This window comes from Hemitrygon akajei, chromosome 4 (assembly GCF_048418815.1).
Source record: "Hemitrygon akajei chromosome 4, sHemAka1.3, whole genome shotgun sequence".
Classification (NCBI taxonomy): domain Eukaryota; kingdom Metazoa; phylum Chordata; class Chondrichthyes; order Myliobatiformes; family Dasyatidae; genus Hemitrygon; species Hemitrygon akajei.
In genome coordinates, this window is record NC_133127.1 from 102,301,657 (window position 1) to 102,327,959 (window position 26,303).

At 43.7% G+C, this 26,303-nt stretch overlaps 1 protein-coding gene across 3 annotated transcripts in view; it reads left to right on the forward strand.

Moving 5' to 3' along the window:
• The window catches only part of LOC140726571 (calcium uniporter protein, mitochondrial-like), a 112,989-nt gene that overhangs the window by 78,906 nt on the left and 7,780 nt on the right, over window positions 1-26,303 (forward strand). The gene's annotated exons all lie outside the window — the stretch shown is intronic.

The window sequence follows — 26,303 nt, forward strand, 5'->3', positions numbered from 1 at the left end:
TTCCCGAAGCAGCGGAGGGCTCGTCTATGACGGAGTTTGTCGGAAAGTTACTGCGGGACCCGCTGGAGCTTCCCCCAGCTATGGAGATGGAAATCGAAAGAGCCCACCGCACGTTAGTCCCAAAATCTACCCAGGATAGAAAGCCACGCTCAATAATAATTAAATTCCTTCGGTACAGCACCAAGGCGGAGATTCTATGAAGGGCCTGGGGTAAAAAGAGAGAGTTTTTAGAGGATAAATTAACATATTTCAACCAAGATTCCCCCCCCCCCCGCAGTCCTCCAGAAACGCAAAGAATACTCCGAAATAAAGCAAGTATTAAAGCAAAATAGGATTAGATTTCAAACTCCATACCCTGCTAAACTTCGAGTGTTTTTTGACAATGGGACACAGTTGTACCAGACAGTGGAAGAGGCGACTACAGACATGAAGGCCAGAGTGTTGCCCGTCAGCGTGACCAAAACGAAAGAAAGCCTGACTGAGGAATTGTCCCGCTCGGCTTGGGAAATAGTGCGAGAAACGAGAAGGCAGGAGACGGGAGGAGGCCGAGAGAAACATATCAGGAGGAGACCAGGAGTTTCCCGAAGACAGTTCTCACCCCCTTCAGAAGAGCCATAAGGTTTGGCTAACTTTAAAAATGTTGAGAAGCTAAACAGAAACAAAAGTACACGGTGATATACCTATCTCGAGAAATACTTATTATAATATGGATTTTATATTACTTGGTTGTTATTCTTTATTCGCTCACTTACTCCTTTTTCCCCACCAAAATGAGAATGTATAATATATATGTGTGTGTGTGTGTGTGCATATGTGTCTGTGTGTAATGTGTGTGTATGTATATATATATATATATGTGTGTGTGTGTGTGTGTGTGTGTGTGTGTGTGTGTGTGTGTATGCATATATATATTTGCGTGTGTGTGCGCAAATATATATATATGTATATATAGGAGGAGAGCACAGGGAAATCTTTTCTGTGTAATGGATTTGTTCACTGACTTTTATGAATACTGCAATGGGGACCCTCAACTCACAAGTAGGAGGGGTTATCCCCCACAGCTAGACATTTCCTCTAGCTCAATGCAGGGTCATCTACCAGAGACCTCAGCCTTGGAATCACACGTTCTTTGCCATTTTTATTATTATTTGAGTTTCTTGGTTCTTATTTGTTCAGGGAGTAGATCGATTAAGTTTTATTCTAATTTTAATGATACATTGACAGAATAAATACAGATGGCTAAGAACAAAGTAAAATTCATTTATTTTAATGTAATGGGCTATTAAATCCAATCAAACATAAGAGAATTTTATCCAAAATGAAAAAAAAAAACCCATGTAGTATGTTTACATGAAACTCATTTAAGTGATACTGAGCATAAAAAACTAAAGAGAATGGGCTTCACTAATCTGTTTTTCTCATATAAGTCAGGACATAGGAGAGGAGTTGCTATTCTTATCTCAAGTAAGCTAAATTTTGAAAAAATATTCGAAATGGGAGACAAACAAGGCAGATATATTCTGGTAAGGGGGAATATAGACGGCAATTCAGTTACTCTATTGAATATATACACACCCCTGGGAAGTGATATTGGTTTCTTTCAGAAAATTACTGATGTTATGGTAACGGAAACAGAAGGTCTCCTGATATGTGGGGGAGACTTAAATTTACAATTACAGCCAAACTTAGACTCTTCCAATAGAAAAACCTATGAAACAAAATCTTTACATAAGAAAGTTAATACACTTTTTGAGGATGTTGGTTTAATTGATATATGGAGGGACCTTTTCCCTGACAGAAGGGATTACACTCATTATTCTGCTCCACATTCTGTATATACAAGAATAGACTATTTCATAACATTTGGAAAAGACAAAGACAAAATAAATACCTGTGGAATTGGGACAATAGATGTAAGTGACCATGCACCTATATATTTATCTGTTGATTTTGACCTACAACCAAAGAATACTATTTGGAAACTAAATTCAAGTCTACTCAATGATCCGTACTTTAAGGAACAAATTAAAACAGAAATTGGTCTCTACTTAGAATTTAATGATAATGGAGAGGTTTTACCTCTCATTTTATGGGATACTCTGAAGGCGGTCTTAAGAGGGAAAATTATAGCAATATCTTCATATAAGAAAAAAATAAGGAATAAACCATTAGAGGAATTACAAAATAGGCTGAAGGAACAAGAGAAAAAACACAAATTGAATTTGGCACAGGATACATTAGGGGAAATTAAAAGAATTTGGAATGAAATAAATAATTTGGCTACGCAAGAAATCAGGAAAAACTTAATGTTTCTGAAACAGAGACATTATGAAAGTGGATCGAAATTTATGAAAATACTGGCGTGGAAACTGAAAAAAAATAGCAGAAAATACAATTCATAGAATTAGGGACCCAAGAACGAAAATGATAAAAAAAAATAAGCTAAGTGAAATTCAAGAAGCTTTTGAAGTGTTTTACAAAATGCTATATTCCAAAGTTCCGGGGGGAGCATAACCCAAATTGACACCTTCTTGAATTCTCTAGAGTTACCCACTTTAAGCGAAGAACAAAACAGAAGGGTGACTGCTGACAATACTGAAATTGAATTAAAAGCTGCAATTAGGCTTAAATTAAGCAAGTCACCGGGATCAGATTGGTATACGGCAGAGTGGTACAAAGAATTTAAAAATGAGTTAATTCTTGTTTTACTCCCCACACTGAACTGGGCTCTAAAAAGGGCACAATGCCACCCAGTTGGAAGGAAGCAATAATCTCGGCTATACCGAAAGAAGGCAAGGGTAAAATGGAATGCGGGTCATTTAGACCAATATCCGTTCTTAATGTAGATTATAGGTTATTTACCTCCATCATGGCCAAATGATTAGAGGAGTTTCTACCCATACTGATACGTAATGATCAGACAGGTTTTATACGACAATGCCAGACTCAAGACAATATACGAAGGACACTTCACATTATGGATCATATACAAAAAAAAATCGAAGCAATAGTGATAAGTGTGGACGCTGAAAAAGCATTTGATTTGGTTAATTGGAATTTTCTTTACAGAGTTTTACATAGATTTGGTTTCCAAGACACAATTATTAAAACTATACAGACACTATATGACAATTCTACTGCTAGGATTAAAATCAATGGATATTTATCAAATAGTCTTACCCTAGAAAGGGGCACGAGACAGGGTTGTGCATGGTCACCACTACTCTTTGCGTTATATCTGGAACCATTAACTCAATACATCAGACAAAATGAAGATATCAGGGGAATTACTATTAAAGGGACAGAGCATAAATTGGCTTGTTATGCGGATGAATTTTGATCTATCCAGGGCAACCAACATACTCTTTACCTAAATTGATGCAATCCTTTGAACAATATGGTCAATTATCAGGAAACAAGATCAACATAGATAAAACCCAATTACTTTCATATTACTATAGCCCACCAAGAGAAATTGAGAGTTGATACCCCTGGGCATGGCACACAGAGTCTTTCAAATATTTGGGCATCATTATACCAAAAGATTTGGCAAAATTATCAGAATGTAATTATCAGCCTTTATGTAACACTTACCCAACAGGCTGGTATATGTCTAGGGGAAAAAGAAATCCAGCCACACACCAACCCCGCCTCCCGTTCCCGCAGGTGCTGTGAGAATCGAGTTTATGCCTCGCGCCCCCGCTGGCAGTATCAAACTCACAACAAATACCGTTATGAAATACACTTTAAAGAGTTTACTAAAATTAAAAGAGTATTAGGCAGTACAATATATATATATATACAAGAAAAAAAACAAAAGGCGCCAACTTATCAAAGTTCAGTCAGTTTAGTGCACATCGGTGGAGCTCATCCAGCAAACCATTCGACTCCTAGGTGGTCGTCCTCCCGAAACTCCCACTTCGGACTCCCCGGTGGTCTCCCGAGCGCACGTCCTCCTTCCTCGGCGTCTCCCTCCGGACTCCCCAAGCCCGCGCAACCCCTCCCCCAAGGTCCCAGCCTCACAAAACACAATAACATTCCCCATTGATTAACAAATGAATACAATTACCATATCAGCCATTCTAAAGTGAAACAACGGCAAGAGAAACTTTTAACAGACAAAGAAGCATTCCTACTCGTAACAAACCAAAGAAACCCATTTTTAGTAACATACACAGGACATTGTACATTCTCTCCCCACCAGCAAATGTCATGCCCTCATGGCATTACTAGAGTTCCCCAAAGCTTCTTGCAACACCCAAAACCCAACCCAGGTGCAGAAAGCAGTGACATAACTACCCAGAGCAGTAGAAATCACACTCGGTTCTCCGGGTACCACATATGTCAACCGCTCTGGGGGGTGCCTAATCCTCTGAGATCTCCATACCCCTTCTGCCCCCCGGGCTCCCTCTCCACCTGCAAACCCACTGTCTGGGACACCCCAGGTCTTCCTGACAGACCCTCATCCCCTTCCTCACGGGGGTCCTCCCTCATCTGAGATCTCTCCGGCTCACGCTCAGGCTCCACCCTCTCTCCCACCACTGTTAGCTGCCTCTCCATCTGACCCTCAAGACCTTCCCTCCTCTCACCCAATTCAGTATGGGAAGGGCCAGGAGCCTCCTCTCCGGGTACTGGAGCACCAGCGAATGGGAACAGGGGCCACTCATCTGAGTCGTCCTCTTCCGAATCAGTAGCCATTTCCGGGCGAGGGACCCGTCCCCGCTCTTCAGCAGCGGTCTCTTCCCTTTCTCTGCGCCCTCGCAGAGTCCTTGTACTGGGTGTAACCTCCCACTCTGGCTCCGTATCCACCTGCACCGCTTGACCCAGCGGCAGCAGGTGATTCCGATGGAGTACCTTGATAGGCCCTTTCCCATCCTCAGGTTTCACCCGGTAAACTGGCAGGTTCGGCATCTGGCTCTCTATTACATAGGGGCTGGCCGCCCATCGGTCTGCCAACTTGTGCTTACCAGGGAGTCCCAAATTCCGTAAAAGGACCCGGTCGCCCGGCAATAATTGAACAAACTTCACCTTTCGATCATACCGCATCTTATTCCTCTGATTTTGTTTGGTAGCTGCCGCCTCGGCTAACTCGTACGCCCGCTGTAACTCCCTCTTCATGTCGGACACATAATTTAGATGGGACTTCCCGGGTAATTCACCCACTTCACCCCCAAAACACAAGTCAATGGGCAACCTCGCTTCCCGCCCGAACATCAGATAATAGGGCGAATATCCTGTAGCATCATTGCGAGTACAATTGTAACAGTGAACCAATTGTCCAATATGACGACTCCACCTGCTTTTCTGCCCAATCTCCAGCGTCCCGAGTATATCCAACAGGGTCCGGTTGAACCTCTCTGGCTGCGGATCTCCCTGTGGGTGATAAGGGGTAGTCCTGGATTTCTCAACCCCAAGCATAGTCAGTAATTCATGGATAAGGCGGCTCTCAAAGTCCCGCCCCTGATCGCTATGGATTCGCCTGGGAAGGCCGTAATGAACAAAATACTTCTCCCATAACACCTTCGCCACTGTCGTCGCCTTCTGATCCTTAGTGGGAAATGCCTGAGCATAGCGAGTGTAATGATCGGTGATGACTAAGACATTTGCAGTGTTGCTGGTGTCAGGTTCAATCGACAGAAAATCCATACATACCAGGTCCAGAGGTCCCGCACTCTGCAAGTGCGACAGTGGAGCCGCCAACGCGGGCAGGGTCTTCCTCCGGATGCAACGACTGCAGCCCCTACAGTATTCTTCGACTTCCCCCCTCATCCGGGGCCAGTAGAACCGGTCTTTGAGTAATCCATAGGTCTTTTCCACCCCCAAGTGTCCAGAATCATCATGTAGGGCCTGGAGTACAGCCTGCCGATACTCCTCCGGCAGGACCAGTTGCCAACAGTGGGGTTGGTCCGGAGGCGCCGTTACCCGGTACAAGATTTTATTCTTTAACTTCAACCGAGACCACTCCTTCAACAACAGGGGCACGAATGGGTGTTTCGCCTTCTCAGCCAACGCCCCATCCCCCCTCTCGACCGCTCTCCACACTGTGCCAATGCCCGGGTCATTTTGCTGAGCAGCGGCCACTTCCCCCGGACTCAGTTCCGGCAACTGTTTAGTCCGTAGTGCGGTCAGGTCACAGTAAGCTAGGGGTATGGCGTCGTCAAAACCCCCCAAATGGTCCACGGCTCGTTCCAGCCTCCCTCTTCCCTCGGCCTTCACGGTGATAGCAAACTGGCACATCGCCTTCACTCCAGGGGCAGGGACACTCTCCCACTCCTCATCCCTCTCCTGTTCCCCCGGCTCCCGACGAGACAAAGCATCCGCATCGACATTCTTGCTTCCGGGCCGGTACCTCAGGCTGAAATCATATACCGACAAGGCCGCCAGCCACCGATGTCCTGTGGCATCCAGCTTTGCCGGAGTCAAAATATAAGTGAGAGGATTGTTATCCGTTCGCACCTCAAACTTGGCTCCGTACAGGTAATCGCCCAACTTGTCCACCACCGCCCACTTCAGCGCCAGGAACTCCAACTTGTGAGTGGGATAGTTTCTCTCCGATGGCGACAAGCTTCGGCTGACAAAGGCTACCGGCCTCAATGCTTTGCCATGCTCCTGGTACAGAACAGCCCCTAGACCCTCTCGACTGGCATCCGTGTGCAGCACATATGGCTTCTGGGGATCGGCAAAAGCCAACACCGGGGCCTGGGTCAGTGCCCTTTTCAAAGATCGGAACGCCTCTTCACATTGATCATCCCATCTCGAGCCAAAAGGTTCCGCCGGGTTCCAGTATCCTCCAGCGTCCTGCCTCTGGTCCCCCGTCCGTTTCTTTCCCACTGGGGGATAGCCACACAACAGCTGAGTCAACGGATGACACACTTTGGCGTATCCTTTCACAAATCGCCGGTAATACCCACAGAACCCCAAAAATGAGCGCAGAGCGCCCACTTTCTGGGGTCTCGGCCAGGTGGTCACGGCCTCTATCTTGGTTGGATCAGTAGCCACTCCCTCTCGCAAAATGATATGACCAACGTAGCTAACCGATGACTTGCAGAACTGGCATTTGTCCAGGGAAAGCTTCAACCCTTCTTCATTAAGCCGGCCCAACACCTTCAACAGCCTCTCCTCATGTTCCTCCAAAGTCGATCCAAACACTATCAAATCGTCCAGGTACACCAGCACCTCTAACAGATTCATGTCCCCCACAGTTCTCTCCATGAGCCTCTGGAAGGTGGCTGGGGCTCCCGATATGCCTTGGGGCATTCGTTCGAACTGAAAGAACCCCAGCGGGCAGATAAAAGCGGTCTTCTCTTTATCGGCCGCACTCATTGGGATCTGGTAATACCCACTTCTTAAATCCAGCACACTGAACCACTTCGCACCGCTCAGGCAGGCCAGCGCATCCTCGACTCTTGGGACAGTATATTGATCAGGGACAGTTCGCCGATTCAACGTTCTGTAGCCCATTCTTCTTCCGTGCCACCACTATTGGGGACGCATAAGGACTTCAGGACTCAGCTATGATTCCGGCCTCCTTCAACTTGCACAAGTGCTGCCGCACGTCCTCAACATCTGCTGGAGCCAGCCGCCGGGATCTCTCTCTGAACGGGGTGTCCTCCGTCACCCGGATGGTGTGGCGAGTGCTTTTGGAGCAGCCAACATCAAACTCGCCCTGAGAAAAAACAGCTTCCATCTTCAGCATCTTCTCCACTAGTCTGTGTTTCCACTCCGGCGACACAGGGGAATCCCCGAAGTTAAAGACTTCAGCGGTCAGCTTCCTTCGATGCTCCGATCCCTCCCCGTTAGGGGTCCTCACCGGTGCGCTAGACATTACCGTCACCGGGAACAGATGTGCCAGCGGCATTCCCCTCTTAAAGGTGATTTCTCTTGCCGTGGTGTTCCTGATTCTTATAGCTATACGCCTCGCATGTACCACCCCTGGTCTCTGCACTTCGGGCCTCACCAGCGCCCCCGCCGGAAATCGTGTCTCCCCTTCAAGATCGTCCGGGGCGTCTACTAACAGGGCTTCGCCCGTCGGCACTCCTGGGAATCTCGAGGTCCCCATCACTAGTGCTACCTCCCCGGGTCGGATCACCTTGGGCCTCGCCTGCGTACACCACACCGTCCCGCGTTTACACTCCGGGTCCAGTCCTAGTGAGGCAACCCCTTCTTCGAACACTGCTCGAAACACTGGATGCACCGAGAGGGTCTCCAGAAAGTCTTCCCCCGCTTTCTCCTTACAAGCTCCCAGGAGCCGTCGCACAACGGGGGAATTAGTCCCCACCAGGAGGGCAGCACCACCAGGTTTCCACCGGGTCAGGACACACCAACACCAACGTCTCAATAGCTTCGGACGCTCCCACATTGCCCTCCGAGAACTCCAATCTCACCGATAGGTACCCATCGTACGGGTAGTCACCCTCGCTCACACCCCAAATCTGCAGGGCGTCAAATGGGGTTACGGGCAAATGCTTTAGATATTGGTTGTAGAAAGACCGGTACAATAAGGTCACCTGCGATCCCGTATCCAGAACGGCTTTTGCGTAAACTCCCTCTATCCGTAGACCCACACTGGCACGGGGTCCTACCAGCCCATCTGGATTAGAGGGGTGGGCCCCCGGTGGTCCCCTGGCTGATCTCTGGGAACGTGTTCCTCCAGAAGCTCCAGTCCGTTCCCTCACTGAGCCTCTCCTAAGTTTCCCGACACCTCCCCCTTCTTAGTCGCAGGGGGGCGTGTCCTCTGCGGAACTCCTTGTCTCTCACAATCCCACCTAAAGTGTCCCTCCTCTCCACAGCTATAGCACACCCTCGGCCGCCCACAGTCCCGCCTGAAATGCCCCTCTTTCCCACAGTTAAAGCACACGCTGCCTGCCGCCCCTCCTCTCCCAGGATGACTCCCACTCCCAACCCACGGCACTGGTCGCCCCTGAGAGTGGGTACCTCCCCTGTCCCTCCCCTCCAGAGGGGATTCTCTACCCCTCGGTGGGTTGTCATTCCTCCACCCAGCCACCACTTCCTGTATCACTGAGGATCGCTCCCGTAGGCCCGCGCCCCTTTTCCGCCCCAACGCTCTCTCTTCCTCCCGCACCTCTCTAATCAGTTGCCCGAACGATGGAGGGGGGCCTTTTCTATAAGCCTGCCTAATAGTCCACGCCACCTTGTCCTCCTCCAGAGAGCCACTGAATAACTGACTCATCCTCACGCTAGCCACGTCAGGCGCCTTCACTACCCCCCGGCGCCGCAGCCCCGAGAGCATCCCCTCCATCCTAAATATGTACTCGGAGAGCTTTTCCCCTCTCCATTGTTCCAGGCGTTGGAACTCTGCTAAAAGCAGCCAGGGTTCCCCTGACAACCCAAACGCTCCCTCCAAAACTTCTATACATTCCTCCACTGAGGCCCCAGACTTTTCAGCTTTCCATTCCCGAACTGTTTTGGCTGCTAAACCCCACAAACTTCCCACCAATCGCTGCCTCTTCTCCTCCTCCGAGCCTGGCCACTCCTCTAACATCAAAGACGTATGCTCAATCCAGGTCTCATAGTCCACCTCCCCGTCCGGAGTAGGCTTGGCTCCGGAGAACACCCCCAGCTTCAACCGTGGCCTCTCGGCCACTCCCACCAGGGAGTTAAGTGCGGCTGCCAGCTCGGAGGCTTCCACCCTACCTGGGGAGCGGGGCCTAGTCACGACTCCCTCCTCCCTCCTCCCTTTGCTAGTGCCTGCCACCTCTCCGGGGTTTTCCTCTAGCTCTAGCTCCTCCTCCGATGTCTCCTCAGCCTCATCCTCGGAGAGAGTGTGGAGTCCCCCAGCCCCTCCTCCCCCGGTACACTGACCGTCGCCGGCAGTTCCAACGTCCTGACGTCAGCACTCGTACTAACCAACACCCAGCTAGACTCCATCTCTTTACCACACCGTCTAGCTACCAATTCTACCTGCCCCATACCGTTCACCAAACTTAACCCCCGCACTACCGCGTCTCCCGAAACGCGAAAATCCACTCCGCTCACTACGCATGCGTACTGTGCCGGTACACCATCAAATCGGCACCAGTGAACAATTTTCTCTCTCTCCATTACCCTCACTACCTGCGCGATTCCACAGCCCCCTGACAATCCAATCCCGGGCGAGCACCCCACAAATGTAACACTTACCCAACAGGCTGGTATATGTCTAGGGGAAAAAGAGATCCAGCCACACACCAACCCCGCCTCCCGTTCACGCAGGTGCTGTGAGAATCGAGTTTATGCCTCGCGCCCCCGCCGGCAGTATCAAACTCACAACAAATACCATTATGAAATACACTTTAAAGAGTTTACTAAAATTAAAAGAGTATTAGGCAGTACAATATATATATATATATACAAGAAAAAAACAAAAGGCGCCAACTTATCAAAGTTCAGTCAGTTTAGTGCACATCGGTGGAGCTCATCCAGCGAACCATTCGACTCCTCGGTGGTCGTCCTCCCGAAACTCCCACTTCGGACTCCCCGGTGGTCTCCCGAGCGCACGTCCTCCTTCCTCGGCATCTCCCTCCGGACTCCCCAAGCCCGCGCAACGCCTCCCCCAAGGTCCCAGCCTCACAAAACACAATAACATTCCCCATTGATTAACAAATGAATACAATTACCATATCAGCCATTCTAAAGTGAAACAACGGCAAGAGAAACTTTTAACAGACAAAGAAGCATTCCTACTCGTAACAAACCAAAGAAGCCCTTTTTAGTAACATACACAGGACATTGTACATTTATATAAAAAAATTAAGGAAGATGTGGCAAGATGGAGCCTGATTCCTTTTTTCAGTCTCAGTTCAAGGATTGAGTCTATTAAAATGAATATACTGCCCAGACTGTTATATCTCTTTCAGACCCTACCAATAGTGATTAATCAAAATCAATTCAATGAATGGAACAAGATGCTATCAAGGTATATTTGGCAGGGTAAAAGGCCAAGGGTTCGTCTCAAAACTTTGCAATTAGCAAAGGAAAAGGGGGGATGGGGCCTACCTTCTCTTAGAGATTATTATTTTGCAGCACAGTTGAGAGCTGTGATATGTTGGTGCAACCCACCATATGACGCTCAATGGAAAAACATTGAGGAGCAGGTACTTCCCATCCCCATACAAGCAATTTTGGCTGATAACAACCTGCAAAGGTACATAAATACTATTGATAACCCATGGATGAAATTGACTCTTAAAATATGGAGAACTACTATAATCCTGAAGGAGGCCCAGCAGCGGATGTATTTCCTGAGGCTCTTGAGGAAATACGGTCTGCCTCAGGAATTGCTGCTGCAGTTCTACACTGCAGTCATTGAGTCTGTCCTGTGCACCTCCATCATTGTGTGGTTTGGAGCCGCCACCAAGCAGAATAGAACCAGACTACAGCGCACAGTGAGGACTGCCAAGCGCATTATTGGAGCCTCCCTGCCCTCTATTGTGGACCTGTACTCTTCCAGGTTGAAGAAGAGAGCGGGGAACATCATAAAGGACTCCTCCCATCCTGCGCACGGACTGTTTGATCTGCTTCCGTCTGGTAGGCGCTTCAGATCCCTCCAGACTAATACTAATAGGCATTGGAGAAGTTTTTTCCCTACTGCCGGTTAACTGTCAGCTAACTATTACTTGGATTGCACTACCTGTATGTATAATCTATATTTTCATTTATATTTATCATTATTATTGTTATGAGCAGAGAGACAACATCTGCTGGAAGTAAATTCCTTGTATGTGCATAGGTACTTGGCGATTAAAGTCTGATTCTGATTCTGATTCTGAAAAGAATATAATCTAGAGGAAGATATTGCAATTCTTAAATGGTGTGCATATGACTGATTTTACACCAAATAAATTGGATGCTAGATTTAAGGACTGGACAGCTAAAGGAATAACAGTTCTTTGCAACATAATGAAAGAAGGAACACTGTTCAGTTTCGAAATCCTTAAAGAGAAACACTTATTAGAAAAACAAGATTTTTATCGGTATTTACAGATGCGACAATATGTTAATAAGATGCTTAAAAACATAACCAAGGCAAGTACATGCTTGATAGAGCTATTTAGAAAAGCATATAATTCAGATAACAGTAGTAGAATAATTTCAAGCATGTATAAGGGTTTGTCAAATCTTAAAACACATTCTACTTCATACATTAAAACAAAATGGGAGAAGGAAGGAGGGATAATTATATCTGAGGAAGAATGGACAACAATATGGAGATATCAATGGAAGTGTACCAATTCACAGAAATGGAGGGAGTTTGGATGGAAAAACTTGATAAGATATTTTATTACACTCTCTCAGAAATCCCATTATGATAGTAACCTCCCTGTTTGCTGGAGAAATTGTGGAAATCAAAATGCAAATCATTATCATATTTTTTGGGACTGCCCTGTTATCAAAAACTATTGGAGGGGGATACACAATGCCCTACAAGACATCTTTAAATGTGAAATACCCTTGGAGAGTAAGACCATATACTTTGGATATATACCTCAAGAATGGTTGAAAAGAGATAAATATTTAATGAATATACTGTTGGTGGCTGGTAAAAAGACTCTTACTAGGAAATGGTTATCACAGGAGAGCCCAACTTTAAATACATGGATGGAAATTACAATGGACATTTACAAAATGGAGAAGATAACAGCGTCTGTTAATCATAAGCTGGAACAATTTGATTCATACTGGGAAAAATGGTTTAACTACATAATGCCTCATAGGCCAGATTTTATTCTCACAAATCAATGAATCTGTTGTAAAAAAAAAAGATCACTCCCTACTTGTACATAGTTCTTTCCTTTTGCTTGTTTTTTCTTTCCACTCTTTTCTATAAGTGTATACCCCAGATAAATACTTTGTGGTGTTACGTACCCCGTAACTGGGTCACTTACCAGCAAAGATAGAGAGGTCCGTTGAAGTCTGATGGTACTATTTTTAACAGTATTTATTGATAGAAATACACAAAAATATCAATGCAAACACACAGATAATATACGTCATCAATACTAAATCTAAAAGCGCGGGTATAATAATAATCAATAAGAAATAAGCTGTATCGTTGTCGAGGGGATAATGAATTGTCCGATGGAAATATATAGTTCATTCAGTTCATACAGGCTGCAGCTGTTGGGGACCCTGTGTGGCAATTGTTGGAGAGAGAGAGAGAGAGACGGGTTAAAACTTGCCCATTCTGTTTATGATGTCAATCCTTCGAGAGTCGTTGAGAGTTGAGTTCCCCGTTGTTAGCTAAAAACCGTTTTTCCGTGGCAAAGGTCACCGATTCCGGGCAAATGGAAGCGGACGCACGTGGCCTTCCACCGGCTTTCGCTATTACGGGATCGCTAGCGTTTCTTCTGGTGCGTCTGAGGGGCTGTTCCCACAGACCCTCTTTTTATCCTGACTCACAGGGTCTCAGATGTCAATCAGGTTGGGGATGATGCAATCCCTCTACCAACCTCCTCCTTGGTTCATTGCCTGGGGCTTTGATTGCATCGTCCAGGATGCAATACGCAAGTCCGTCTCCAAGAGACAATAGCCGGTATCAATGGGTCCGCCTTTCGGAGGCCAGGACACATTCTAACCCTTTTGTGGATTCTGCATGTCTCTCTCTCATTTCCTGTGTCTCCTGAATTGACTCAATAGTGATCTTGCGATTCTCACAAAGGAGGGGGCTACCCCCGCACCCTTCGGCCCCTCAGAGCTGTGGTACATTCATAACAGTGGAGATTTGTGATATATATGATTATATGATATATATGTACAATGTCTGAAATATATTGTATGGAAATGTTTGATGAACTTCAATAAAAAAATAAATTACAAAAAAAATGCTTAGTGTTCAATTGTGCTGAGTTTCAAACACTTTTAATATGGATTTACACATTGTAATGTATAAAAGATTAAGGGCACATGTGTTTAGAGCTTTCACTGTGCCAGAGAAAGGCATTATCTGAGAGATTACTGTCTTCAATCAAGGATGTGTCTACCTCTGTAACTGACAGGACTCTGTGACAGATAATAAGAGCCTATGGACACTATATCCATGTAATTTGGTTCAATCTTTGTACCATAAGAATCTGAATATATATTCTATTTACTCATTATATACGGAGAATAACCAGTGAGAGTTCAGTTCAGACACACCCCAGTTTATCTCTGTCTGCTGTATGACCCTATTGCTCACTGCTTCCTATCATTTCCTTCAAACAACAGTTTGGTTTTCATGGAACCAGGCCATTGAGTTTACCACATCCACATCAATCAATGGACACTCATCCATATTAATCCTATCTTCCAGCACCTGGCCTGTTGCCTTCTACTCCAGGTACTTCAAGTGTTTATTGAGACTCCTTCATGCTGTCAGTGTTTCTGTTACCACCACTCTCTTTGGCAGTTCATTCCACACTCCCTCTCAGGTCCACTCTAAATCTCATACCCCCTGCCCTAAATTAATGTTCTCTAGTTTTATTCAACATGTAGTTTACATTATTTATAACACTTATAAACCTAGAAACAATGAAAGCCTACAGCACAATACAGGCCCTTTGGCCCACAAATCTGTGCCGAACATGTCCGTACCTTAGAAATTACCTAGGGTTACCCATAGCTCTCTATTTTTCTAAGTTCCATGTACCTATCCAGGAGTCTCTGAAAAGACCCTATCGTATCTGCCTCTACCACCATCGGGGCAGCCCATTCCACGCACTCATCACTCACTTACCCCTGACATCAACCTCAGTCCTGGCCCTTCGAACCTCCCCCATCCTTGCGAAGGCTAACCTAACTTCTCCTGTCTCTCCTCATAACTAAAACTCCATCCCAGGCAACATCCTTGTGAGTGTCCTCGACACCCCATCATATCCTTAGTGTAGCTCGATGACCAGAACTATTCAATCATAACCTCTCCACTTTAGTATTCCGTACCCTGACTAATGAAGGTTGGTATCCTATGTGCCTTCTTCATCACGTTATTGACCTGTGCTACCATCTTCAAGGATCTTAGTGCACCTCAGTGTTCCTCAATATTTCATAGGATCTTACCACTCCTAGTGTATCACCTAGCCTCATTACAAATTGCACAATCACATTTATTAGAATTAATCACATTTATTAGAATTAAACTCCATCTGCTGTGTCACAGCCAAGTTGATCAACTCATTGATAACACTCTGTAGCCTAAGACTACTGTCAACATTATGCATAACTCAAGTCAATCTTCTTGTCATTTGCAAACTTACTGATTGTGCCTCCTAATCAAAATCTAAACCATTTATGTATATTGTTAGCAGCAAGGGCCCTAACCTGTGGAATATTACTAATCACTGGCAAAGTATACCCTCTGATCATCACTTTTCCCAAAACAATTTTGTGCTCTAACTTTTTGAAACAGAATCTCAAGCAAGACCTTATCAAAGGGCTTACTGAAGTCCCTGTAAACCACATCTACTGTGAGACCTTATCAAAGAGCTTACTGAAATCCCTGTAAACCACATCTACTGTGAGAGAACTCATCAAAAGGCTTATAAAACCACATCTACTGCATTGTCCTTAAAAAAAAATCAATCAGAATATGTATTTCTATTTGTCCATCTAGTGCCTGGTTGTACTTTTACATATGTATTTTTAAATCCATGTCCTAATGAGTGATAATGATGTAAATGGGCACTAAGTGAAAACTGAGGCGTGTCATAATTCTTGTGTTTATGGGGTGGCGAGAGGAGAATGCTGAATGTATACATTCTCTACCATACAGCAGGCTAGATCTTGGAAGTGTCTAGACAACCGTTCACCTTGAAGTGATCCCTATGACACGCTGCTGATGTCACACCAGTCTGAAAAACAACACTCAGCTACAACCCTCGAACTCTGGCTTGGTACCAGTGCAGAGTGTGTTCACGTGAATCTGTGCTGTTTTTTCATAGATTAATTCTATGAAAACAAATGACTGAGGCAGAGAGGAAAATTAATTATGGGTCAAGGCTAAGTAGCAGCCGAAAGAAGACCATAATGTACTGGTACTGTATGCAACAGGCTAACACTGGGAAAATAACAATTAACTATGGACCAAATTGTAGACACAAGAGACTACAGATGCTGGATTCTGGAACTATATAAGATGTTCAAAGAATACAGTGGGTCAGGCAACATCTATGGAGGGAAATGAACAGTTGGCTTCTCAGATAAAGACCCTACACCTGGCTCAGTATCATATCTGTTACAATAAATTGTACCATGTTGTACTTATTAAAAAATCAAATATGACATGGAGTTAGAATAAAAATTCACAGGGTCAGATTTTTGGCTACAGATAATACTGAACAGGGAATGAAGTAGTTGCTGCTGAAAGAGTTCACATTTAAGAAATAATTAGAAGCTCTGTAAGGTCACAAAAGAGTAAGGTCATGATGGCATAACATTCTATCTTGTAAAGGTAAAGCATTTCACCTGCTTTAACAGCAATTCATTTAAATTTACTGAATATTTTATCTCTACATGAGGTGTTATGCTTAATTAACATATACAGTATATATTTTTAGTAGTTATTTTCTGGATGAATGTGTACAAATGTCAATGTTCTGAGTACGTTGTCTGTGGTTTTCTTTTCAAAATGTTGAAAGTTGCTTTCTGTTTTAAGAGTCTGGGGGAATGTCAAAACCAGCACAGGTCTGCTTCTTCACAGCCTGTCCTCAGCATAATCCATTATGTTTAATACTTCAATTCAAAAAGACTTACTATATTTTGATACAACTATTGACACTGACATTAATGTATCTGTTAAGAGCGAAGGAGCAGGTGTTGTTTATTGTACATTTTCACCCTCCAGCTTCTATATCAGAAGACTGCAGATTTGAGCCACTTCTGAGGCTTAATATAATCAAGTCTGGACCGAATAAATGATCTGTTGTTGATATTTTGAGCTGAGGTTCACTTGACCTTTATTGTACTTGTTATATATCATGCTAGTGTTTTGACCAGCATTACCTAACATTACCAAAGGTGAGACAGTGAAAATTCAGGGTCAGCGTGTCCCTGGTGCAAAGAAAGTTGAGGGGTGAACTTATAGAGAGGTATTTAAAATCAATATATAGAGTGGGTGGTCAGTATTTTTCCCAGGAGTGTGAAGGCTGAAACTAGAACAGACAGACATACTTTATTGATCCCGAGGGAAATTGGGTTTCGTTACAGAAGCATAGATTTAAAGTAACAAGGCAAAAAATTGATGAGTTAAGTTTTTCGGACAGGTAGGTATGTCAAACAAGTTGACAGAGGATGTGGTAGAGACAGGTACAATTACAATATTTAAAAGGAATTAAAAGGATAATACAGTTCCCTTTGTCCAACATAAAGTAGTGTCTGATACTAATGGACATTTTGCGTCAGAAAAATTAGATAATAAATGAATGGTAGTTGCCAATCTGTATACTCCAAATACAGATGATCCAGGATTTTTTGAGCGTTTTTTGTTTTCATTTCTGCCAGATTTGAGCCTTTACTCATTGGTGATGGGAGGAGATTTTAATTGTTGGTTAGATCCAGTTTTAGATAGGTCATCCTTTAAAACAGTGACACTTAATAAATCAGCTTTGTTTATTCAATCTTTTTTAATGTGGTATTGTTGATGTATGGCATTTCTTACTTCTACTAGATAGGGAGTATTCGTTTTTTTTCTCATGTCCATCATACGTATTCCAGGATTGACTACTTTTTTATTGATAATCAAATGATCCCTTTAGTTCGATCCTGTGAATACAAAGAAATTGCTGTTTCAGATCATGCTCCGGTGCTTTTATCTTTAAATCTCCCTGGTCTTCCTCAAATAAACAGATCTTGGCATTTTAATTTAACTTTGTTATCTGATAAAGATTTCTTAAAATTTCTGGAGAGACAAATTATTCTTTTTTTGAAGAGAATACTTTGGAAGAGACTTCTAGTCTAATTAGATGGGATGCCTTTAAGGCTTTTATTAGAGGTCAAATTGTTTCCTATCCTGCAAGTGTCAAGAAAAAAGCTAATAAAGAGAGAATTGAGTTAGCTAATCAGTTAAAACAATTAGATCAAAAATATGCCTTGGCTCCAGATCCTGCTTTATATAAAAGGTGTGTTGAAATTCATACTAAATATGATCTTTTTTTAACATATCCAATTGAAACTCAACTTTTAAAAGATAAAAGACAATTTTATATCCATGGAGACAAAACAGGTAAATTATTGGCTAACCAATTAAAAACCTCTATAGCTAAGTGGCAAATTAAAGAAATTTGTAAAGCCAATGATGATAGGACAACTGATCATTTAGAAATACATGATATTTTTAAAGAATTTTATTCTAAACTTTATAGTTCTGACCCTCCCAAAGCTAAAACTGTAATGAATAATTTTTTAGATCAATTAAACATTCCTACACTTTTTGTTGATAACAAAAAACAGTTGGATCAACCTATTTTGTGTGAGGAAATTGCCGAGGCTATACGTTCCTTGCACTCGAGGAATACTCCAGGCCTTGATGGATTTTCTGCTGAATTTTATGACTTTTTCCTCACTGCTTATACCTCATTTATGTGCAGTTTTTTCGGACTCCTTTAAGTTGGGTAGGTTGCCACAATCTTTTTATGAAGCTTCTTTTCGCTTATCCTTAAAAAGAATAAGAACCCAACCAAATGCTCTTCATACAGACCAATCTCCTTACTTAATGTTGATACTAAAATTCCATCTAAAGTTCTGGCCCGTAGGATTGAAAATATTTTACCATCTATCATTTCTGATAATCAGAAGGGATTTATTAAAAATCAATATTCCCACTTTAATATTCATCACTTATTAAGCGTTATTATTTTCCCCTTCTAAGGAGATATTGGAATGTGTGATTTCTTTGGATGCTGAGAAGGCTTTTGATCAGGTTGAATGGAATTATTTATTTAAAACTTTAGAAAAATTTAATTTTGGGTCTGATTTTATTCAGTGGATTAAATTACTGTATCTATCTCCTTCTGCCAGGGTACTTACTAATTTTCAGTATTCCAAACCTTTTAAACTGCAATGTGGAACTAGACAAGGTTGTCCCTTGAGCCCTTTGCTCTTTGATTTGGCTTTAGAACCCTTAGCCATTGCTTTTCGAGAATCTAATGATATTACTGGTATTCTAAGGAGAGGGACTGTTTATAAAGTTTCACTTTATGCTGGTGACCTATTGCTTTTTATTTCTAATGTCGAGACTTCTCTACCTCCTGTGCTTTCTCTACTTTCTTGTTTTAGCCAGTTTTCAGGATACAAACTTTATTTACATCAAAATGAACTTTTGCTTTGAATTGTAAAGGAGGTTTCTTCTTTTTCTTTGTTACTGTGTATGTTAATCAAAATGGCTTCTTTTGTTAAAAATAGGAATGCTTTGTTGCGAGAGAGTGCTGGAAGCTTGTTTGGGTTAAAATTTACTGATAACGAGAATTGTATTCCTTTGTTAACCAATTGGAATTAATGTTGTTCTTTCTTCTGAGTCTGTAAGCTATTGTTGGCGGGCTTTTGCGGAAATTGGCGCAAGGGGGTGAGAGAGAGAGGACACGATGCTGTAAACTGGGCGAGGAACGAACCCCAAGCGGGGGTCCGAGGCCTGGAGGTACCCCGAGAGAGGAAACAAAGATAGATGTGCTTGGTTGACCACTTCGGGTGGTCCTGAGCTGCGAGTCGAGGAGTTTGGAGGGGATCGAATGGTGGCCAGAAGACTTCGGTAATTGAGCTCCAACGCTGCATGTGTGTTGGATGGGGTGGCTGCTGTTGGTAGCCCGGAGGTCATTGTTCGAGTTCAGACTAGCGCTGACGACCATGGGTTGTCCATACTGTTAGGAGAGTGAGGAATGACAGGTTGGGATTTTTCAGCAGTGGTAGGCTCCGCCCAGTTGTGGGAGTAATGTCAAGCTCTAAAGGGGCGGAGGCGTGGGCAGAGCGGACCTCTCAGTTGTTAGGTGAGTGGCAGTGCTGGGCTGAGGGAAAGCGACAGGGAGTGGTTGAAAGTTTGAGTAGGCGGGCTGGTGGCATTGTTAGAACTGTCTGGTACAATTACCTCGGAGTGACAGCTGCCAGTTATATGAAAGTGTGGGAAAATGCGTGTGGTTCGACTGGAAGTCAAATGCCGCAGCTGGGGAGCTTACCATATCTGTGGCAGGAGGTTAGTGGAAAGTTTTTAGGGTATTTTTTTTGGCTAGGGGGGCAGATAAATTGCTTGCGGTGCCAGGGGGATCTGTTAAGGGGATCAGCTCCTTCCTCAGTAGTTCAGTTGATGCGAGAGGTCCTGGGTTCAAATCCCAGATGAGCCCCCACAGTGCACCCCCCGGGTTGCCTCAGGCTCGCTCAGCTCATTCTCGTCTAGGGGGAGCAGCCTTCGGCCCCACCAAACTGGGTAATCAGCTGGTGTGGATGCTGTGTGGTGTCCCCGCCTTGCCAAAAAACAGACAGGACACCATATGCGATTAAATGATTAGAATTTATAAAGATTACTATAACTAAGTGATTAATAATGATACAGTATATATGAAGGAAAAGAAAATGAAGAAAAGGTGCCAAACTTATCAAAGTCCAAACCACTTTGTGCACAACCATTGGAGCTCAATTACCGAAGTCTTCTGGCCATCATTTGATCCCCTCCGAACTCCTCGACTCACAGCTCAGGACCACCCGAAGTGGTCAACTTCTATCCTCATCTATCCTCCGAAGTGGTCATCTATCCTCATCTCCCCAAAAGCCCACCAACAATAGCTTACAGACACAGAAGAAAAAACAACATTAATCCCAATTGGTTAACAAAGGAATACAATTCTCATTATCAGTAAATTTTAACCCAAACAAGCTTCCAGCACTCTCTCGCAACAAAGCATTCCTACTTTTAACAAAACAAAGAAGCCATTTTGATTAACATACGCAGTAACAAAGAAAAAGAAGAAACCCCCTTTACAGAATAATTTGTCATCAATTAATACTAACCTTCCTTTTAAAATTGTAAAAAATCAATTTACCTATTTGGGTGTAATAATTACCAAGAATTATAAACACCTATTTAATGAAATTTTCTTACCTTACTGAATTTTGTGAAAAGGACACTATCAAAGTGGTCACCTTTTTCGTTATCCTTCATTGGCCAAATCAACTCTATTAAAATGAACATTTTACCTAAATTTATATACCTTTTTCAGGCATTACCTGTTTTTATTCCTGAATCTTCTTTTGATTCTCTTGATTCTATTATATCCTCTTATATATGGAAAAACAAACATTCTCGACTAAATTAAGTTCATCTTCAAAAATCAAAGAAGAGTGAAGAGCTTTACCAAATTTTAGGTTTTATTATTGGGCAGTCAATATACGAAATCTTACGTTTTGGACATATTATATTAACCATGAGGACTGTCCAATATGGGTTTATTTAGAAGCTAACTCTGTTAATAAATTTTCTATTATTTCTCTTCTCGGATCCTCACTCCCTTTATCTTTAACTGAAACTTTGGAAGTTAAACATACTTTGAGGATCTGGGTACAATTTAGGAAATTCTTTGGTCTTTTGAGATTTTCTTTGTCTAGTCCCATTTGTTTTAACTTTTTTTAAACCTTCGATGACCGATTCATTTTTTAAAGAATGTGATAGATTGGGTATTAAATGCTTTCAGGATTTGATTGTTGGAGAAAGTCTTCTTTCATTTGAGCAAATGTCAGCTAAATATAGTTTACCCAAAACTCTTTTTTTCGGTACTTACAAATTAGAGACTTTCTGCATTCTCAACTATATACATTTCCTATAAGTTCCGATAAGGACTTATTAAATGTAATTTTTAATTTGAAATTTTTTATAATGGTTCAATATCCAATATTTATGGTATGTTGTTAGGAATGAGAAACATTCCTCTAGACAAAATTAAAAATCTTTGGGAACAAGATTTACAGACTTCAATTTCTGAGGAAACTTGGAATGAAATTTTTTAATTGGTTAACACTTCATTGTTATGTGCCTGTCATTCCCTTTTACAATTTAAAGTGGTTCATAGGGCTCAAATGTCTAAAGATAAACTATCTCGTTTTTATTTGGATGTACCTCCTTTCTGTGATAGATGTAATAATGGAGAAGCTTCATTAATTCACATGTTTTGGACATGTCCGAGCCTTGAAAGATACTGGAGGGAAGTATTCCAAACTTTCTCGGTACTTTTCAAGGTAAATTTTGAAGCCCAACCCTTTGACTACATTATTCAGTATTGTTGGAGGAAAAGACTTTATTTTGGAGATACCTGATTTGCATATTTGGCTTTTACTTCTTTTATTGCTAGGAGGACACTCTTGCTTAAATGGAAGGATGCTGTTCCGCCTACTCATGCTCAGTGGTTACGGGGTGTTATGTCATGCTTAAATTTAGAGAAGATCCGATGTTCAGCTTTTGAATCTAGCCTAGACTTTTATACATTGTGGAATTCAGTGCTTTAAAAGGGATAGAGAGGGGGGGGAAGGGGAGGAGGGGTGGCATTACTGGTCAGGGGTACTATTACAGCTACAGTAAGGGTGGTAATGTAGCAGGATCCTCTTTTGAGTCAGTATGGGTGGAAGTCAGGAACAGGAAGGGAGCAATTACTCTACTGGGGGTATTCTATAGGCCCTCTGGTAGCAGCAGAGATACCGAGGAGCAGATTGGGAGGCAGATTTTTGAAAGGTGCAAAAATAACAGGGTTGTTATCATGGGTGACTTTAACTTCCCTAATATTGATTGGCACCTGATTGGTTCTAAGGGTTTAGATGGGGCAGAGTTTGTTAAGTGTGTCCAGGACGGATTCCTGTCACAGTATGTTGAAAGACCGACTAGGGGGAATGCCACACTAGATCTAGTATTAGGTAACGAACCGGGTCAGGTCACAGATCTGTCAGTGGGTGAGCATCTGGGGGACAGTGATCACCACTCCCTGACCTTTAGCATTATCATGGAAAAGGACAGAATCAGAGAAGACAGGAAAATTTTTAATTGGGGAAGGGCAAATTATGAGGCTATAAGGCTAGAACTTGCGTGTGTGAATTGGGATGATGTTTTTGCAGGGAAATGTACTATGGACATGTGGTCAATGTTTAAGGATCTCTTGAAGGATGTTAGGGATAAACTTGTCCTGGTGAGGAAGATAAAGAATGGTAGGGTGAAGGAACCATGGGTGACAAGTAAGGTGGAAAATCTAGTCAGGTAGTAGAAGGCAGCATACATGAGGTTTAGGAAGCAAGGATCAGATGGGTCTATTGAGGAATATAGGGTGGCAAGAAAGGAGCTTAAGAAGAGGCTGAAAAGAGCAAGAAGGGGGCATGAGAAGGCCTTGGCGAGTAGGGTAAAGGAAAACCCCAAGGCATTCTTCAATTATGTGAAGAACAAAAGGATGACAGGAGTGAAGGTAGGACCGATTAGAGATAAAAGTGGCAAGATATGCCTGGAGGCTGTGGAAGTGAGTGAGGTCCTCAGTGAATACTTCTCTTCAGTATTCACCAATGAGAGGGAACTTGATGATGGTGAGGACAATATGAGTGAGGTTGATGTTCTGGAGCATGTTGATATTAAGGGAGAGGAGGTGTTGGAGTTGTTAAAATACATTAGGATGGATAAGTCCCTGGGGCCTGACGGAATATTCCCCAGCCTGCTCCACGAAGCAAGGGAAGAGATTGCTGAGCCTCTGGCTAGGATCTGTATGTCCTCATTATCCACGGGAATGGTACCGGAGGATTGGAGGGAGTCGAATGTTGTCCCCTTGTTCAACAAAGCTAGTAGGGATAGTCTGGGTAATATAGACTAGTGAGCTTTACGTCTGTGGTGGGAAAGCTGTTGGAAAAGATTCTTAGAGATAGGATCTATGGGCATTTAGAGAATCATGGTCTGATCAGGGACAGTCAGCATGGCTTTGTGAAGGGCAGATTGTACCTAACAAGCCTGATAGAGTTCTTTGAGGAGGTGACCAGGCATATAGATGAGGGTAGTGCAGTGGATGTGATCTACATGGATTTTAGTAAGGCATTTGACAAGGTTCCTCATGGTAGGCTTATTCAGAAAGTCAGAAGGCATGGGATCCAGGGAAGTGTGGCCAGGTGGATTCAGAATTGGCTTGCCTGCAGAAAGCAGAGGGTCGTGGTGGAGGGAGTACATTCAGATTGGAGGGTTGTGACTAGTGGTGTCCCACAGGATCTGTTCTGGGATCTCTACTTTTTGTGATTTTTATTAACGACCTGGATGTTAGGGTAGAAGGGTGGGTTGGTAAGTTTGCAGATGACACAAGAGTTGGTGGTGTTGTAGATAGTGTAGAGGATTGTCGAAGATTGCAGAGAGACATTGATAGGATGCAGAAGTGGGCTGAGAAGTGGCAGATGGAGTTCAACCCGGAGAAGTGTGAGGTGGTACACTTTGGAAGGACAAACTCCAAGGCAGAGTACAAAGTAAATGGCAGGATACTTGGTAGTGTGGAGGAGCAGAGGGATCTGGGAGTACATGTCCACAGATCCCTGAAAATTGCCTCACAGGTAGATAGGGTAGTTAAGAAAGCTTCTGTTAGCTTTCATAAGTCGAGGGATATAGTTTAAGAGATGCGATGTAATGATGCAGCTCTATAAAACTCTAGTTAGGCCACACTTGGAGTACTGTGTCCAGTTCTGGTCGCCTCACTACAGGAAGGATGTGGAAGCATTGGAAAGGGTACAGAGGAGATTTACCAGGATGCTGCCTGGTTTAGAGAGTATGCATTATGATCAGAGATTAAGGGAGCTAGGGCTTTACTCTTTGGAGAGAAGGAGGATGAGAGGAGACATGATAGAGGTGTACAAGATATTAAGAGGAATAGATAGAGTGGACAGCCAGCGCCTCTTCCCCAGGACGCCACTGCTTGGTACAAGAGGACACAGCTTTAAGGTAAGGGGAGGGAAGTTCAAGGGGGCTATTAGAGGAAGGTTTTTTACTCAGAGAGTGGTTGGTGCGTGGAATGCACTGCCTGAGTCAGTGGTGGAGGCAGATACACTAGTGAAGTTTAAGAGACTACTAGACAGGAGGAATTTAAGGGGTTATATGTGAGGCAGGGTTTGAGGGTTGGCACAACATTGTGGGCTAAAGGGCCTGTAATGTGCTGTAATATTCTATGTTCTATATTCTAGATTAAACCATTTTTGAGTTATTTTGAAAATCTTTGATTTGTTGTAAAAGTGCAGATGGTGGCTAATAATATATTTTATTATATGAAAAGGGTTTTTTCCCTTTTTTATTGCTTTTCCTAACAGCTCTGACTTTGGTAGTGGGTTTAGATCTTTTTCTCTGTAATAAAATTATTATATTTCAATATTACAATTTAATTTTTATGAATTCAGGGTTTTGTGATTGTAACTGTATTTTTAATACTATGTATTTGGTACTATCTTATTTTTTTCTTTTGGCCTCTAATATAGATCTTCTTGTACTCTGTGTTCCTTTATGTAGAAACTAATAAAAATATTGAAAGTGAGAGCAGGGGTAGAGACAGGTACAATTGCAATATTTAAAAGGAATTTGAACAGGGGTTCCTAACCTGAGGTGCACAGACCCCTCGGGAATCTGTGGATAGATTCCAGTGGGTCTGTCAACTTGGATGGGAAAAAATTTACATATTCATTTTCACTAACCCAAGACTGAAATTTAGCATTTCCTTTAATTATTTGTTTATTTTTAAATAATTTGATAACTCTGTTTCCATATAAATGGTTTCTTTTGTGATCCTATGTATTTTATGTATGAGAGGGGGTCCATCAACCTCACGGCACTGCCAAAGGGGCCCTTCGGCCACAGGGCACTGCCAAAGGGGCCCGTCGGCTGCACGGCACTGCCAAAGGGGCCCTTCAGCCACAGGGCACTGCCAAAGGGGCCCGTCGGCTGCACGGCACTGCCAAAGGGGCCCTTCGGCCACAGGGCACTGCCAAAGGGGCCCATCGGCCGCACAGCACTGCCAAAGGGGCCCTTCGGCCACAGGGCACTGCCAAAGGGGCCCGTCGGCTGCACGGCACTGCCAAAGGGGCCCTTCAGCCACAGGGCACTGCCAAAGGGGCCCGTCGGCTGCACGGCACTGCCAAAGGGGCCCTTCAGCCACAGGGCACTGCCAAAGGGGCCCGTCGACCGCACGACACTGCCAAAGGGGCCCATCGGCCGCACGACACTGCCAAAGGGGCCCTTCAGCCACAGGGCACTGCCAAAGGGGCCCATCGGCCGCACGGCACTGCCAAAGGGGCCCGTCGACCGCACGACACTGCCAAAGGGGCCCGTCGACCGCACGGCACTGCCAAAGGGGCCCGTCTGCCGC